The 6171-nt window shown below is 43.6% G+C and overlaps 2 pseudogenes; one reads left to right on the top strand and one right to left on the bottom strand.

Annotated features, from left to right (window-relative positions):
• Nucleotides 1-409: 409 nt before the first annotated feature.
• Nucleotides 410-2098, bottom strand: LOC102503421 (T-complex protein 1 subunit theta pseudogene; annotated as a pseudogene).
• Nucleotides 2099-3004: 906 nt separating this feature from the next.
• LOC102482540 (40S ribosomal protein S12 pseudogene) lies at nucleotides 3005-3436 on the top strand (annotated as a pseudogene).
• The last annotated feature ends 2735 nt before the right edge of the window (nucleotides 3437-6171 follow it).

Raw genomic sequence — 6171 nt, 5'->3', positions numbered from 1 at the left:
TTCCAGAGGCCTGGCCCCACTCACTGGCCACCCAAGGGGGAATGAGGACAACTGGAACAACTCCCTAGCTCCTGTCTGCCACTGCCCAGTCTACTGCATGGCATCATTTTCTTTCTTTTTTTTTTTTAAAGTGTAATGTTTGCTCTAATGAGAAAATCCAATATAGGAAACAGCTAAGTGAGCCAAATTGCTTTGGTAAGCAGTAGTGGGGAGAGAGCTGGCACCCTCCCACTCCATCCCTGATGGCAGCACTGAGGGCTCTTGGGAACAGCGCTTACAAACCAAGTACTTGGTGTAGTCCCCTCATTTTAGAAAGGACAACTCCAGGACGAGGTGCACTGGGTGTAAAGGGTAATAAAGATATTAGGAGATCAAGACTGAAGGTAATTATACACTTACACTGTGTAGATTTTTTTTTTTTAGACAGTAACAGCACATTTATTTATACCATCCATCTAAGGATATGAACAAAAAACACTTCTTAATTTAAGAATAAGAAAACATCAGGCAATTCCTAGAGTACTACTACAAATACAGCCTTCACCTACACTAAAAATTAAGCCATTCAATCATTTTGGTCATCATCCCAATCTTTCTTCCCACTTGGAGGCTTGGGCCCACCAGCTGGTTTTGCCATGATGATCTGATCCACTCTAAGTACAGTCACTGCAGCATTAGTAGCTAGTTTGATAGCCCAATATTTTCCCAGATAAGTATCTAGTATACCAGCTTCCAACATGTCCTTTACAGCAGGAACTTCAGCCTCAATATCTAATCCTACAGTCTTATTTCCTTCTTGATGTACGCCATAAAGTTTAGAGATAACTTCATTGGCCTTAACTCCAGAGTTTTCTGCCAAGGCCCGGGGAATAGCTTCAAAAGCTTCAGCAAACTTCTTAATAGCATACTGTTCAAGTCCAGGACATGTCTCTCCATATGATGTGATCTGTTTGGCCAATTCAATTTCTGTTGCTCCACCTCCAGGTACAAGTCGTTTATCCCTTGTGAGAACTTTGAAAGTATTAACACCATCATCCACGGCCCTTTCTATATCATCCATCAGATTGCCTGTGGAGCCTCGAAGTACTATCGTAGAAATCGCACCATCTTCTTTTCCATGCTTAAAAACCACCACCTGTGTGTCTCCAACTTCTGAGAGGTAAACATTGTCACAATGTCCCATTTCTTCAAGGACAGGAGGAGTTAATCTAGGAAGTACTGTAGCACCAACTGTTTTACACAGTCTTCTGAGATCCCATTTTGAATTTAGCCTCACCAACATGATGTTGTATTTGTTTGCATAATGAAGAGCCATGTCTGCCACTTTGCCGCCTGTTACTATGACATTTGCACCAGTATCAGCAATAGCTTTGACTTGTGCATCCATGAGATTTTCTTCTCCCTTACTAAAATTCATCAATTCTTCAGCAGTTTTTATCAATACTGTTCCCTTAGTTTCTGTTATCATGCCATCAAAAGGACAAGAGTACACAGCTATTTTTGCATCTTTGACAGATGTCACATCACCTTCAGTTTCCTTTTTAAAAACCATGCCATGCAATACTGAAGAGGAGTAGATACCAGAGCCCAGAATCTTACAAACTCGGATGTTATCAACATTGAAATGGCCAGAATCAGGAAAAATAGATACACACGCCTGAGCAATAAGCTTGGCCAGAAATGCTTCATTACCATACTGTTTGCTCATTATGGAGGGACGAAGTAGAGATGAAATTTCATCGACATCTCGGAGGTTTTTTGCTGAACAACATACCAAATCAGGAAGAATCTCATGGGCTTTTCTGCAGGCTATTTCATAACCTTCTATGACCTCTGAAACCAACAGGCCAATTCGCAGAAGTTCTTCAGCTAATTCCAGCAGAGCTCCAGCAAATACAAGAACAAAGTTTGTACCATCTCCAAACTCTTGCTCTTGCATGTGAGAGGCCATTACGATCATTTTTGCAGCAGGATGCTGTACTTCTAACTCTCTTAAAATAGTCGCTGCATCATTTGTGACAAATAACTTCTTCAGGTGGTTGATAACCATTTTGTTCATTCCATTTGGTCCATATGCTGTCCAAGTGGTCTGGGCAAGCTCCTTACAAGCCTGTATGTTTCTATATACAGCCTCTTCTAATCCTGAAAAGTGCTTTTCATTTTATTTTTCAAAAGTTTTTGCTGTAGGGTGCATGCGTTCATTTCGCTCCTTCCTTGAGCATCTGGGCAAAGCCCGGAGCCTTGGGGACGTGAAGCGCCATGGCTGGCTTGCAGAGAACCCGTTCACGCGCTGGCCCAGTAGACCCCGGAGTAAGAGAGGACACGCACAGTCTTCTGGGACCGTGGCGTGCCTCCGTCTCCTACACTGAGTAGATCTTGAGGCATCATTGTTCATCAGTAAATGAAGAGTGAGACTCTCAAACATACATGAGATTCACTGATACCTTCCATCTCCTTCTCATGTTAAAATAAGTATCAAAACTAGAATGTTCCACTGCCCTCTGCTGGATGCATGTAGTACTGCAGCCTCAAACCACGTTCTAGTGGCGACAGTAGTCACAGCCCATAGTAACTGTGGCCATCCTCACACTAGCAGCAGCACTGTCAAGTTCAAGCACTAGGTTTTACATGCATTAACTCAATCCTCCTCCTATAACTCTATAGCTAAAAATGCCATCCTCACTTTGTAGTTAAAGGGCCTGGAAGTTAAGGCGGAAAGGACCTAGGAATCAAAATTGGTACTACTTAATTACCTGGTATTTACAAAACACACATTTCCAATAGGCTGGCTGCTTGGGACATAATCTGGAATGGTATTACCATTTCAGACATTTTGATTCACTGCTTATTAGCAATGGAGTCATGAAAATTACTTTTATATTTTTAGAGAGATTTTTGCTGTAGGACACATGCACTCACTGGAGACAGAGAGAGAGCGCAGGAACGTAATTTTTTCTTTCCCTGCCTCCAGGCTCGGGTGCGTTCAAGATTCGGCCCCATCTGTAATCCACCGCCATGGCCCAGGAAGGCATTGCTGCTGGAGTTGTAATGGACGTTAGTACTGCTTTACAAGAGGTGCTGAAGACCGCCCTCATCCACGATGGCCTAGCACGTGGAATTCACGAAGCCGCCAAAGCCTTAGACAAGCGCCAAGCCCACCTGTGTGTGCTTGCGTCCACCTGTGATGAACCTATGTATATCAAGTTGGTGGAGGCCCTTTGTGCCCTACACCAAATCAACCTGATTAAGACTGATGACAAGAAGTAACTAGGAGAATGGGTAGGACTCTGTAAAATAGAGAAAACCCTGTAAAGTGGTTGGTTGCAGCTGTGTAGTAGTTAAGGACTATGGCAAGGAATCTCAGGCCCAGGATGTCATTGAAGAGTACTTCAAATGCAAGAAATGGAGAGATATTAAAAATCGGCTCGCAAAATAAAAAATAAAAATAAAAATAACTCCCCAGGGGGATGGTTAAGTTGCAATCCCTTCTCTCAGGATTCTGGGCACACATGCACATGTGCTCAGCATGAGTTTCAAGCTGTTGGGTCTGGGACTCGAACCATGGTCAGCCATGTGGGAGTCCAGAGCCTTAACCACTACACCACCTGCTGGCCCTGACCTTTTTTTCTAAAAAGAACCTGAAACAAGCATTCTATTTTCCTCTCTGAAGAAGCCCCCAAATTTATCAGAGAAAAAAATCTACTCCTCAACCGTGAGCAGGAGAGCCTCTCTCTATGTGTATGTAACCCATGACTCTGCATTAGAATTATGAGCAGGACCAGCACTTAGCGTAATGGCTATGTCGCTAGACTCCCACGTAGTCGACCTCGGTTTGAATCCCAGACCCTGTGGCTTAAACTCACGCCAGGCACGTGTGTGTGCGTGCCCAAGATCCCGAGAGGAGAATGGAGAAGGGATTGCGGCGTGGCCATCCCCCCTGGGGGGTGATTTCTTGCTTTCTATCTCTCTGTCTCTCTCTGTCTGTCTGGCGAGTGCACGCGCCCTACAGCAAAAAACCTCTCCAAAAAAAAAGAATTAGGAGCAGTGCTGGCTCCACCCATAGAATCCCAGATCTGGAGTACATTTCGGATGCATAGAGGACAGCACTTGTTGCTAGGAAACAGGATATGTTAATAGAGTGGGCTTGAGAAAGAAAGAGAAAAGATGACTTACTAGAATTTCTGGCTTAGCAAATCGGTGGACAGTAGTGACATGAACCGAGATGAGAAAGATGAGAGAGGAACATGAATTGTTATTGTTAGCACTTCAGTTGTCTTAAGTGTTTCTTTGGCAGCGGATCCAAAATCAGGGGTTTGAATTTAGACATTACGTTTGTGATGCCAAATAAACAATTGAGTAAAATGGAAGACAGGAATCTACAAAGGAAATAATGATGATCCTTCTGATTCATATCTATGTTATTTCACATGCATCTTTCTAATTGCTACACAGTACCGGGTAACTTTATCAGTAATGAATAATCACATTGCTTCCAACGTACGCCACTGCAAACCACAAGCAAGGAGGGTCCACCTATACATTCCCTTTAAGGCCTCTGCATTAGTTTCTTTGGAGTACATACAGGATTGCGCTCGCTCTCTCTCTCTCTCTCTCTCTATATATATATATATATATATATGTGTGTGTGTGTGTGTGTGTGTGTGTGTGTGTGTGTTTATTTATTTATTTTTTGGGGAGAGATTTTTGCTATAGGGCACGTGTGCTCGCCAGAAAGACACAGAGTGAGACAGAGAGACAGAAAGCGAGAAGTCACCCCCCCAGGGGGGATGGCCACGTCGCAGTCCCCTCTCCATTTTCCTCTCGGGATCTTGGGCACACACACACACATGTGCCCAGCATAAGTTTAAGCCACTGGGTCCAGGACTCAAATTGCAGTCAACTACATGGGAGTCCAGCGACATAGCCATTGCGCCAACTGCTGGTCCCCAGGATTGGTATATACTTAATTTGACTACATTCTGTCAGATTCATCTCCAAATTGGCTGTACTGGTTACACTCTACCAGTAGTACACAAGGTTCCTCTGGAGTATCTATGAAGGGCCCGGTTTCAAGTCAGATTTCTCTGGTAAGTTGGAGTATCTTTACAAACTTGTTGGGCATTTCCGGTTTCTCCTCTTACAAGCTGCCCATCCGTATTGCATTTGTGTGTGTGACTCCCAGTTGTGGCTGTGATGCTCCAGGATGACCCCACCCACCATTGCCTAATGGCATTCACACTCTTGTGAGGGCACCCCCCACAATAAATAGGTCAACCTATGTAGCAATAGAACACTGAGGAAATCAGTGTGTGATTGAATCTAGGTCATGAGAGGTGCTGTGGCTTCTGCCTCACTCTTAGATAAGTTTCTCTGGAAGAACCCTGCTGTCATGTCTGGAGGTTTACAGGATGAGAAACGGCCACCAGTCAGCAACTTGCCAGTCGTGTGAGTGAGTTATGTTAAGACACGAAACCTCCAGCTACAGTCAAGCATTCAGGTACCTGTTACCACGGCCAACATGTTGACTCCAATGTCATGTGGCCCTGACCCTAAAAATACGGCTAAGCCACCTCCAAATCCCTGACCCATGAAATGTGGGCAGTAACAGGTGTTTATGATTATTTTTTAAACAATTATTTTATTTAACTTTATTCATTTATTTATTTTTAAAATTTGATCAGAGGGAGAGAAAGAGCAAGAACGAGTGAAAGTGAGAAAGCAAGCCAGCAGGTCCAGGACTTGAACTGCAGTCGACCATGCGGGAGTCCAGAGTCCCCACCCACCATGCCATCTGCAGGCCCCTATAATTATTTTAATCACTACACTTTGAGATCATTTGTTATAGCAACAGCTTAACTGATATTCTGCTTTTCTGTTGTTGGAGTTCCCCATGCAATCTAAAAAGATTAGATTACTGCTCTGTCAGTTTTAGAATACAAATATCCTCTCCCAAACTAGTCTTTGTCTATTAAAGTAAAACTGGCAGCTTGAAAAACATACAAGACATATATGTGTGTGTATGCAGAATTCTAAGAGGAGAATGGAGAAGAGATTGTGACATGACCACCTCCCCTGGGTGGGGGATTTCTCACTTTCCCACTCTCCCTGGTGAGTGTACACACCCTATGACAAAAATCTAGAAAAAAAAAAAAAGCAAAAGACAAACAAAAA

The sequence above is a fragment of the Tupaia chinensis genome, unplaced genomic scaffold (assembly GCF_000334495.1).
Source record: "Tupaia chinensis unplaced genomic scaffold, TupChi_1.0 Scaffold000437_1, whole genome shotgun sequence".
NCBI classification, from domain to species: domain Eukaryota; kingdom Metazoa; phylum Chordata; class Mammalia; order Scandentia; family Tupaiidae; genus Tupaia; species Tupaia belangeri.
Note: the sequence above shows the minus strand (reverse complement) of the source record. Positions and strands in the feature narration are given on the sequence as shown.